The following is a 12040-nucleotide window of genomic DNA, read 5'->3' as shown; positions in this document are numbered from 1 at the left end:
AAGTCCTTGCCTATGCGGAGCTGAAACCTACCCGCCACAGCTACTAGTATCAGACGGGAAGTCTGGAACAGACCCTGTCAAAGGCAGAGGAGGAGAATCCCGAGAGCCGAGGGGCAGAGTGGTCAGCAAGAAAAGAGCCACCCTGAGGATGCTCTTGAAAGAGCATTCTACACATTCCACCCAGCTCTATCACCACTGGCAGTGCCGAAGCTCTGAACGGACTGAGGAATGACCTGCTGGTGCATGATGGACTGGGACCTACAATTCCTTGACAGCTAGAACTGAAATTAGTCGTCCTGTGGTCATCTTTGGGTGTTTTCAACAATCCACTGCTATTTATATGAGGGCTGTCTGGAAAGTATCCAGCCATGTAACCATTCTCATTATATTAACAATGGCTGGATACTTTCTGGACAGAGTTTGTATATACACAATTACATACTGGCTGTCAATAATAATACAAATCAATAATAATGACTGCTATTATGGCCTGCTATGTATGTATTAGGTAATACACGCATTATTTCTTGAATCCTTGCAATTCTGTGAGCAAGCCACTAACATCATTCCTTCATGGGGGGGAGAAACTGAGGCTTAGCAGGCCAAGTAATTTGCCCAAGGCCACACTGCAGGGAAGTGGCAGCAGCAGGATTTGCACATGGGACTTTTATGGCAAAGCCCATGGTCTTAACCATGACACTGTATCCCTTCCAAATGATTTAAGCTTTAAAAATTGGGACCCAAATGTAGAAGCTGTCACAAGCCAAAGGTTTGTTAGTGAGAAGCCCAGGGACTAACCTAGGACGAAGCGCCTTAATTAGGAAGCATGTACACAGCCAGCCTATGTTCTGGAAAAAGCAACTTTAAAATGACAATGAGGAGCAAAGACTCTGAGCTGGACTGGTGGCAGCTCTGTGTTCCTTAGCCCACCTATGCCCGGCATAGCTGGGGCCATCCCAAGGACCAATTCTATGACAAAGCTCAAATTTGCCATTCATGTTATTAATATAAAGTCTGGCTCCAGGCTTCATGAGCCTACTTACTGTTCTTTTATAGAAGCTTTTTCTTCTTTTTTGAGACAGGGTCTTGTTCTATTGCCTGTGGTAGAGCACAGGATGAGATCATAGCTCACTACAGCCTCCAACTCCTGGGCTCAAGTGACCCTCCTGCCTCAGCCTCCCAAGTAGCTGGGACCACAGGCACATGCCACCATGCCTGGCTAATTTTTCTATTTTTTGTAGAGACAGGGTCTCGCTATTGCCCAGGCTAAGCATCAACTTCTACCTTCATAAATTTGATCAGTACTGTGTTGCCAGGTCCCCCGATACTGGGCATTTTATAGGCTTTAAAAGAAAAATGTTACAATGGCATTTTCAAATCAACTTTCAGATCCTTTGCATGAGGAGAGCCAACAGCAAATAGGAAAGATGCCACAGGGGGCATCCTTGATCCAGAGAGACCAATATGCGATTGGAATGCAAGAGAACATGAGGGGAGAAGTAGTATCAAGAAAAAAACCCAGCCACATGGGCACTTCATTTTATATAATAAGCAGCAAGAATTTTTTATGTATGTCACACACACAAAACTTCAAGTGTTATTGAAATCTGTAAGTTAGGGTATTTTGTGTAAGTGGATATTCTGATTAAGTGGGGCCTGCAGTGTATACCACTCAACAATGACCAGTTTGCAAAGACTACAATGCCATAAACTGGCCTCGACACTAAAATCATGCCAGACACAACCAGTTTCTTTGATGAGTCAAAATGTACTTTGTGATCTTGCCAAGCCTTGAGGTCATCTGTACAAGCAACGTGCTGGTTGTGAAAAACAGCTCTCCTTATTTAACCTTTTGGATTGGATTCGGAGCGATGAGCAGTTCCCTAGGCTACGGTCAATCCTGCTGAAATACCAACCACCTGCCTCCTTCTGGGTTTGGAAATCTGGTTTTCACAGGTGGGAGTGGCTTCAAGCAGGGTACACTTGTATCAAGAGACGATGAAGAAAGATAGGCTAGGGCTCCCTATATGGGAGGAGGCTTCAGGTTCATTGTAGTCACTAGTGACGGGTTCTAAAATTGAGGAACTAGTTTGAGGAACTTCAGAATAAACAAGAAACCCAAACAAGTCAGCTTTCCACAGAAGACTTCCAACGCATGGGGGGAATGGAGGGAAGCACGGGGTCCAGCTCGGCCCTTTGGTAAGGGAATCGTGACCCTGCCCTAGTTTCAGATGCTGCCCTACGCACTCTTTGATGAGCTAGCCCGAGGAACCAGCTTGAGAACATGAGTGGCAAGGGGTCCCTTTATAATAAGGGATCATATTCTTGCCCTCCCCTGGGAAGGGAGGGAAGGCTTGGGACATGGGACATGACAGGGGATATTCTCAGAGGATCTCAGCCCGATTCCTTGGTAAAGGAGGGTGAATTGTGAAACAGCCTGTGGCTCTCTCATCCCTCTCAGGCCAGCAGGACCTAGTAGGAGGAGTTTGGATTTGAGTCTTGTACTTTCATTCAACAACAATACTTGTCCAGCGGCTACCATGTTCCAGGCACTGTGCCAGCCAGTGGGGAGATGATGGCGACTAAGGCAGACGAGAGCTTTCCCTCTTGTAATCCTGGAAAGGCCTTCTTGGAACGCTGAACCTAGCTACAAAGAAGCACTGTCAAGGGTTAGGCCTTGATCCACCTGCCTGTGATTCTGTCTGGTTGGCCCCAAGCCCATGGGATCTGCCAGTGTGGTCACTGTCCTCTCCGCTCCAGCCTGGAAAGGTGGGAGAGTTCAGCCACGCCTTTACTAGCTGGCTATTCACTGCCTGCTTCTGCTCTGAACTATAAGCACATTTCTACGGACCGTGCCTACATTTCTGAAAATGCATCCCTTTCCCCCAGAGTACTGAAGTTTCCCGATTGCCATCAAGCTCTTATTCCAAGCTGACAAGTGGTACAAGGCCCCAGGACAAGAGAAATGCCAAGGGGTTCCTGTCCAGACACCTGCAGATTAGGCTGCTCTCCTGAGAGGTGCCCTGTGCCCAACAGTGCTAGCCCAGGCTGGAGAAGGAAGGCCACTGGGCCTTGGTGGCCTCCTTGCTCCCTGCCAGCTCCCACCGTTGTGCTCACGGCCCAGCACGTGGGCTGACCTGTAATGTGTCAGCTTCCCTGCCTGCTTTCCCCCGCCGTGGTGAGCACCTGGAGGGAAGCGCCTCAGCTGTGATCAGTTTTCTATTTGGCACACTTGGCAAGCAGCCTGAGTGAAAGAATGACTGACACACTCCTGAGGAATAAATGAGGGCCACAGGCTCTGAGAGCCTGGCTGGACTGGGATACGAGTGTCCACACTGTCCAGTCACCTGGTAAGCTGGAGGGGATGGAGCCACCTCCTTGCAAAAGGGGTCACAGCATGGTGGCTGTATTTTAACTGTACTCCAGCAAGAAGGTGTCCTGCGAGCTGGCTGCTGAGCCACCCCTGACGTCCCTGTTCCCAAATGCTGACCTAGAGACCCAATTACTTCTAATTGCCTAAGAAAATGACCCTTCTGGACAATATCCATCTGGGCTCAGATTTGCATATACAAGCTAGAAGGGAGGTGGTACAGGAACCTCTTATCTTTTACATTAATCTTTGTAAAGCTGTCCCTGCCTCTCGCGGCACAGCATGGGCCAGCTGAGACTGCTGGACATGGGCTCAAGGAGCTGGTTCATCCAATTAACTCCTTGGGCCAAAAGACTCCATTTGTAATCTTAACTGGCAACCGCATCCTCACATGAGGCTGGCTAAGTCCCCCTTTCCTCCCAAGCCTCCCAGCTATCCCTAGTATCCACCAGAAGCATCTGCCTTTCAATTCTGGCCCAGTAAAAGGAACCGTATGGCTTGCAATTCTGTGAGCAAGCCACTAACATCATTCCTTCATGGGGGGGAGAAACTGAGGCTTAGCAGGCCAAGTAATTTGCCCAAGGCCACACTGCAGGGAAGTGGCAGCAGCAGGATTTGCACATGGGACTTTTATGGCAAAGCCCATGGTCTTAACCATGACACTGTATCCCTTCCAAATGATTTAAGCTTTAAAAATTGGGACCCAAATGTAGAAGCTGTCACAAGCCAAAGGTTTGTTAGTGAGAAGCCCAGGGACTGACCTAGGACGAAGCGCCTTAATTAGGAAGCATGTACACAGCCAGCCTATGTTCTGGAAAAAGCAACTTTAAAATGACAATGAGGAGCAAAGACTCTGAGCTGGACTGGTGGCAGGCCTGTGTTCCTTAGCCCACCTATGCCCGGCATAGCTGGGGCATGAGAGTGACAGGGCTGAGAGTGACAGGGTCAGGGTAGGAGAAGAAAGGGAGGAGCTAGTTAAAAAAGTAAAATTCCTGCTCCAGGAGTAGTTCCTTTGTTCAGTGGCAGCAGAACTATTGGCTACAATAGTTCTTTGCACTCCTGGGGGGCCACCATCCAGATATGACATCATGCTTTGCCTGTATGGAAGAACCTCTCGCTGAGAAGAGCCAGACTGATCCAGCTGGGATGACCCCCAACTGCTCTGGCTCTTCCGGGCACCTGTGTGCCATGGGCAACATGCCCCACCTTCACAAAAGAAAGATGCAGAAGAGCTCCTCTGTGCCCAGTGGGCTGGATCCTGGCGATCAATCACTAATACTTACTCAGTGCCCACTGTGGGTGAGACAGTGCTTGGCAAGGCAGGAAAGTGCCCTGAAGGTGCAGGCAACCTTTGAGACTTCCGGGTAACCCTGCCCAGAATTGTATTTTCTTATCAACCTTGACCTCCTTTTGATTACACGAACCTCTTAGTACAAGAGAGGGTCAAATAAATAGCTTTCTGTTTACTTTTTCTCAGACCCAGGGCAGCAGCTGCTCTGGCTCCGCCCTCCCCAGGCCTGGCAGAGCTTGCAGAAAGGCTGAGAGTGACAGGGTCAGGGTAGGAGAAGAAAGGGAGGAGCTAGTTAAAAAAGTAAAATTCCTGCTCCAGGAGTAGTTCCTTTGTTCAGTGGCAGCAGAGCACAGTGAAAAGAGCCTGGGTTTTAGTGCAGGCTCTGCCATTAACTAGCCGTGTGGCCCTGGGCAACCCATTTGGCTTTCTTGGGCCATCATTTTCTCTTTTGCCCTTTCTCATTGCAAAAAATGCTAATGATTACTTCCAGTTTGTAATTCTAATAGCTTTTTCTTGACAGAGAGGTGAAGTCTAAGGTTATTTAGCCATGCCAGCCCCAAGTGACTGCTGGTTAGTCCAGATTGATGGGGTGTGGGGCCAGGGGCCGGGGGCAGCCTGGTGGAGACAGGAAACAAGATCACTTGGAAGCGAGTAACAGTTCCTCTGCTGCAGCTTCTATAAAGTCAAGCCCACCTTGCGGGTGATCCTGGAAACTGGTTATAGATGTCCCTGACCATCAGCGGTCAAGCTCAATGCCACTGCACTAGTCCAGGACAGAGTCTGAACAAAATTTCTGACTGATAAACTAAACCTGATCATGGCTTTAGTGGGAAGAGGGTCAGCAGAAGCCATAGTGACCAGCAACTGGGAGGAAGGGACAGCTCAGGAGTTTGGCCTGCTGCTTCTTTCTGAGTCCGAACGCTAGCCCTGTAAGTGTAGATGACTGAGGTGGCTGCAGGCTCGGAATTCCAAAGCTTCCTGAAATCCAGGGTTTAATCTACTCTTTCCAACCACTGGAGCTCTTCAGAGCCTCCAACTCAGGTGCCTCAAAGGAAGGTAGGTGGAAAAGTGTTCCCCGAAAGGTCTTTCACACCAAAATAGGGTTTGTATCTCTCTGCCAAGGGATTTCCCAGCTCCCCGGGGCCAAAGCTCCCCTCCTGCTTCTTTGCTGACTGTCACTGGAAGTGGGCCATTTTCCACCCTCAAGGTGGCTGGACTCAGAAGTCAGTGACACTGCTGATCTGGGCTTTGGGCCCTACCCATGTTCCCCCAGCCAGGGGGTCCATCTCTGGCAGTAGCCTCCCATTTGCTCCCTGCTTCCATAGCCCTTGGGCTGGGATAAGGGTGATCTTTGGCAGACAGAGGGCTTCTCAACAAGGTCTGCTCAGGACTTCCTCTGCAACTGTGCAGGGGAATAAATCGCCTGTCACCTACACCCCTGCATGGGTGACTCACCTTCCAGAGAAAGTGCTCTGTTCACCTAAGCAAAGCTGCTTAGAAAATGACTAAGGTGCCTATCACATGCAGTCTGTGGGGCCAACTAGCTATGGAGCAGAGTCCAGACACACTCTGCCTCTCACCTCCAGCCTGAAGTCAAGTGCAGAGCTGCCGCTCTAGGCCTGCTGGTTTCATTTTCATCTGAACCGAGCTCCACATGAGGCTTGACATCCGGTAATCTATTTTTTCTAAAAACTAGCTTCACTTTAGAAATGACTCTTCGGCCATCAAGACAGCTTCCCCAAGAGAAAACAAAATGTTATTTAAAGGGAATGTCAGCCTGGTGGGAGCCTATATTTTTGTTTTGTATTAAGGGGGGAAAAGAATGTAAAATCTAATATGAAACTTTTTTTCCTGTGAGATTTTTAATTTTAAAAATCTATTTAAATTTTATTTTTTACAAACAATTCTGGCTCCAGATAATTTTTTTTTTTTAAAGACAAGGTCTTGCTATGTTGCCCAGGCTGAACTCAAACTCCTGAGCTCAAGCAATCCTCCTGTCTCAGCCTCCCGAGTAGCTGGGCCTACAGGCACGTGCCACGCTGCCCGGCTGGCTTCCCGTGAGACCGAAAGGGAAATCTGACAGCCCTAACTGCAGATCCAGGGCCCCAGACATGGTACTGGAGATAAGGTGACAAAGATATATTTATAAGACAGAAAGGGTGCTGAGCTGGGGCTGCCATGTGGTGGTGGGAGTCTCACCACACAGAACCAAATGTTCTCCCCTAGTCCCCAAACAAAGAAGAGCAAGTCTTTGTGGACTTACATGCTATACAGTGTTTTCCTTTTTCTCACCTCCAGAGCTAATGCAGGAACCTACTTAACCATACTTGGGACACAGGGAGCCCCCTGACAGGCCCCGCTCTGCCTCTGGCTCAGAGTCCTGGGAGGCCCTAAGCGTGGCCTTTGCAGGCTCATCTGCAATGTGGTGAGGGCAGTATTTAGTGTGAGACAGGGAGAACTTGATTGACAGCTAAAACCTCTAGACTGAAGAAATGTCCCCCTGAAGGTCCTGCTGAGAAAATGACTCTTTGTCCTGTCAGGCAGCCTGACCCTTCTTGACATCATCTTACAGAAGACAGATTTAGTCACAATGTAGTTAGTAGTCAGCAGCTACTACTGCTCTTACTACTTCTACTAACAACAGCAACAACAACAACAGTTACAGCCACTGTGTTCTGTGGCTTGTTATGTGCTGGGCACTGAGTTCATATGGCCTCTCATTTTCTACTCAAAACAGCCCATGAAGTATTTCTGATCCCACTTACAGATGAGACACCTGACGCTTAGAGAAGTGAAGTGATTTGCCTGAGGGCACCCAGGCAGACAGTGGCAGACCTGGACCTGACCCCGGTCTGTCTGATCTGACAGCCTAAACCACCACAGGTGACACAGAGACATCATGGACTTGCTCTATTGCTAGGGGAAAAAAATCACTTGACCGCTCTGCCTTAGTTTCAGCATCTGGAAAATGGGCATAAGCAGACCTGTCCAGACAATAGGCTATTCATCTTAACAATTGATGCCAATGAATAATTAACTGTCATAATTAATAAATAGGTAAACAAACAAAACTGCTACCCTGGTTTAGTTCTGTTCAAAATCGACATGTTTTTGGGGAAAAAAAATCCTCATCCTTTCATGAGCAAGTTAGAAAAAGTAGTGAACTAGATGTCAAGAAAAGTGGGTTTAGCTTCTGGATGAAATGTTCTTCTCCTCAATTTGCCCTACATCTGGCCTTCCCTTTCTAAGCTCCTGCTTTCAACATTTCAGTCAGCACCACCAAATAAATGCACCGCCTTCGCACGTGCATCACTTTAAATGTCCACCCTTGAAAGCACTCAACCCCATTCCATTCCCTTACTAGGGATCTTGGTGTGTGGAGCCCACAGGGGCTGACATCCTTGGAGCTCCCTAAATCTACTAACATGGAATTGTCCCCTTCCCCGCCAGTTTTACACTGGTTCCATCAAAAGTGCCCATAATGCTCAGATGTTTCCAGTGTAACTGAAATACTAAAATGGGGCAAACAGGAAGCATCAGACACAACTGTGGTAGTGACTTATTAATCACGAAAGCAGAATTTTAGTTGCATTTTAACCTTTTGCCAGGAAAAAAAAAAACCAGCTCTGAGACGATGGAAGCCATTGGCAGAAATATGCTGTCTGTATGTGTATCAAACTGACTTAGACTTTTTATTTAGGACCGAATTTGGTTTTAAGATTTCTGAACTTTCCCCCTAGAGAGAACCTCTGTCAAGGCAACCAGTATGAATCTGTCAGTGTTTCATCAAGATGGGCAGGCTGTGAGGAAAGCCCACGTGCTGTCCATTGAGACAGGAAAAAAAATAGGAAATTAAAAGTGACTTCACAGGCCAAAGTGATACAACACGCTTAAGAGGGTGCCAACAACGAAGAAAACAACCCTGGATAATGCTTTTACCTCTTTCACATCTCTGCAGATCTCTCACCAGACCCTAGCCAGGGATGAACTGTTATCACTCACCAAAAAAAAAAAAAAAAATCACAACAGTTGCCTAGGGCTGGACAACCAATCAGGGCAAGCCATCTTCTCAGCATTAAATGATGTATAAACACTCCAAGCAGATCACAAAGGAGTCAGTGTTCAACAGGAGAACCAAAATGAGGAACCAAATCTCCATCTGTTGAGGCGAAACAGCCCAACCAGACATTTTTGTTTAATAGATGAAGGCTCATTTGGCAGGGTCCCTGTGGTGCCTCTCCCACAAAGTCTTAACAGACAATACCAGTGGCAAAACCCCCTCTTCAGAACTGCTCCTTATAATCAGAAAACAGATGACCTAAAGTTTGGCAGCTTCTTGCTGTCTGGTTTCACAAAAGCGCTGGTACGTATACCTGGGTACTTATTTCTAAAATTAAAAGTCACTTTTATTTTGAGATCTTCTAAGAAGTGCACCACACCCTTCAAAATAAATGAGGATGTCCTCAAGGTGTCTGAAAAACTTAGAGGTCTGGCACTGTTCCAAAGGAACTGACTTTGACATCACTTGAAAATCACCAAGAGTAAATCCAAACACATCCTAAGCAAGACAAGCACCTTTCAAGTGTCCTCTCAAATTAAAAGCATAAATACCATACCAAACACTTCTCTCTCTTTTCTGCATCTGAGTTCTATAATGTGATCCTAATCTAGAAGCCTTGGGGAAGACCCACCCTTAGTTCTATGAGGCACCAGGGGAGACATATAACCCCCCACCCCCAACACACACACACCTGCCTCAGGTGCCTCACCTATAAAACAGGACAATACAATCTATCTCACCACATAGACATCTGAAGGAAAAAGGAGGTTACAGGTATGAAGACACTAAGTAAAAACACACGGCTAATGGTAAGACATTATCTCCTAATCTTTCAGAAAGACCATGGGGTTTTCAACATTTTTCCTGGAATAAACTTCAGACTGCTATTTTGTGTCATAGCCCCACTTTCATCATTTAATTTCACTTGATTTTAAAGTCCTTCATCAAGTCATTGGTGTTCATTGTCTCCAGTTAAGAAAAGTAACTTTGCCATTTACACTACTGATTTCTGTATCTTTTCTCCACTCATCCTCTCCTCCACATACCCATTCACACCCCAGTCCACCCTTTAGGGCTGACAGCAACTTTTTAACCTCAGCGAGGATGGCAATACTTTTTCTGAAGTTACAGAGCACCAAGGAAGCTCCTGGGCAGGTGAGAAACTGGACTGTACAAGTGGCCTCGGTCTATCTGGTGCTCGGTGGCTGCAAGTTGTCAGGGCCACCAAGGGGTTCCAAGATGGGACTATTACATCCAAACTGACAGATAAAGTCCCGAGCGCACAGAATTACAGAGGAGGGTCGAAGTAAGGGGAAGGAGGAAGATGCTGCGGGCGGCGGCACTGGGTACAGAAGGCAGGCTCAGCTCCTGCTCCCCGCCTTGCGGCGTGACCCTGAGAACTTCCCAGGGAAGGCCTGAATGGTTTCACCGCCAGGGCAGGAGGGAGGCGCATTTCTGGAGGAGGCACCTTCCACCTCGCGCCCAGGCAAGCCTCCATCCTGATGCCACCCAGGCCGGGGAGCAGGGGGCGGGCCTGGCTGTGGCACCGGGTGTTGGGGAAGGGGAAGCAAAGCGTCCCTGCGCGCGCTTGGGGCGAGCGTGTGGCCTTCGAGGGTGCGCGGCCTGGAGGCCCGGGGCGCGCACGGCGTGCGACCGTGGCGCTAGCAGCGCCTGCGAGGGCGCGCCGGCGAATGGCCGCGAGTGGGTTCGATCGAGGACGCCGGGCCGCGCCGCCGATCCCCACCATCCCGGGGCGGCGGGCCAGGCCGCTGCCCAGCCCGGGCTGAGGGGCGATCCACCCCCGCCGTTCCCTCGGCGCCCCGATCTGGGCCCCTGGGTCTCGCCCAGTCACCTACCGGCCGAGCGCCGATCTCCCCAACCCGGCGAGTGTTGCGCTCCGCTGCCCTGCGATCTCCCGCCTCCAGCCGCCGACCGCTGCGCTTGCTGCCCACGGTCGCCCCGCCCCAGCCCAGGCCCCGCCCCCTCACCTCCTTCCTGGCCGCCCCCGGGGCCACGCCCCCTACCCCCCGGCAGCGGCAACTTTGCCTCGCTTCGCGCCTCCTCTCTTTGGCCGCACCGCGACCCTTGGCCCCACCCACACCTCCAAGCTAGCCAATGAGACTGCCCGTCCTGGCTGGCCGGTCTTGCCGCTCCCTAGCAACGATTGGTTAACGAGGCCTGGTTTCCAGAAATGGGCACTATTTCCGGACAATGTTTGTAGAGGAGATTGCTGGGCGGCCGGGGTGTTGGTTGGTGTAACCACACATGCGCGCTTGGTTTCTGGCAGTCTTTACCGGTTGCGTGCTCCTCGAGGTTATGGGAAGGAAAGGCGAATGTGCGCATGCGTGGGCATTCCCAGCCTCTGACTTCGGTTACCTTGGAGACGAGGCGCTCGCCCCCGTGGGTTGTGTTCCGCTTCCTCTCTGCTGCCTCTCGTGGCACCTGAGGTGGTGGGGTTAGGAGCGTTTTTATTGAGCACTTATTGTGTCCCTGGCGCTGTAGAGTCCCTGAGAATGAGTAAGAAGGTTACGTTGCCTGTCCTCGAGAAGCGTGGGGCGCCGAGGGCCTACGCAGGGCAGGCAGACCTGTGTGTTGAAACCCGGGTCGGAAGAAAGCGTGCGGGGGCGTGGTGCGACCCCCCCCCCCACGGCTGGAGGGGTGTCGTGGAGCCAGCAGTGCGTGAAGTGGCTCCTCGTTGGGTTTATAGGCTACCGAGCCAGAAAGATGAGAACTTCCAAAAGCAAAAAAAGGATCTGGAGTTTGGAATGAGCACCAAAGTGTTTCTGAATTGGGGCTGGAGGTGAGGGAGGGAGTAGGGAAGGTATGGATACTTTTTCTTTTCTGACTTTTGCTCATGTGTATTTTCTAGTGTTTCCACAGTGAATTTGTATTTTATTTGTAATAAGAAAATTCCAAACTTTAATTTTTTTTAAGTTTGCATAATAAATGAGGTGCTCCTACTCTGGGTACTCCACCTCCATCAGAGGTCCACGGTGGGTGTGGCGAGTGGTTTTAGTGTCGGGATGGGCAAGCCCCATCCAAGGCTGTCTTGAAATTAAGGAGCACCCGATCTCTGGAAATGTTTGAGCCAAGTCCACTGTCTACTCGGGACTGCTTTGCAGACAGCCCCTGGTAGCTCAAAGCCTCTTTCTGGAGATCTGCACCCAGCAGACATCTCTGTTGGGGGATAGGGAAGACCGTTCATTTAGGTAGTGGTCGAAAACTCACAACCTGAGGGCCTCACCCACTCACCCAAGCCAGAAATATGCTTGCTTTGGCTGGTGCAGTGTTTCTTTAAATTCAGATTCGAATACCTGAG

The 12040-nt window shown here is 49.6% G+C and overlaps 1 protein-coding gene across 1 annotated transcript in view; it reads right to left on the bottom strand.

Annotated features, from left to right (window-relative positions):
- The window catches only part of MAP3K14 (mitogen-activated protein kinase kinase kinase 14), a 40858-nt gene extending 30088 nt beyond the window's left edge, over positions 1 to 10770 (bottom strand). The window contains exon 1 of the mRNA XM_045526765.1: positions 10578 to 10770. The gene's annotated coding sequence lies outside the window, so the exon portion shown is untranslated. The remainder of the gene's footprint in view (positions 1 to 10577) is intronic.
- Positions 10771 to 12040: the final 1270 nt, after the last annotated feature.

This window comes from Lemur catta, chromosome 15 (assembly GCF_020740605.2).
Source record: "Lemur catta isolate mLemCat1 chromosome 15, mLemCat1.pri, whole genome shotgun sequence".
NCBI classification, from domain to species: domain Eukaryota; kingdom Metazoa; phylum Chordata; class Mammalia; order Primates; family Lemuridae; genus Lemur; species Lemur catta.
This window is presented reverse-complemented; position numbering and strand designations above follow the sequence as displayed.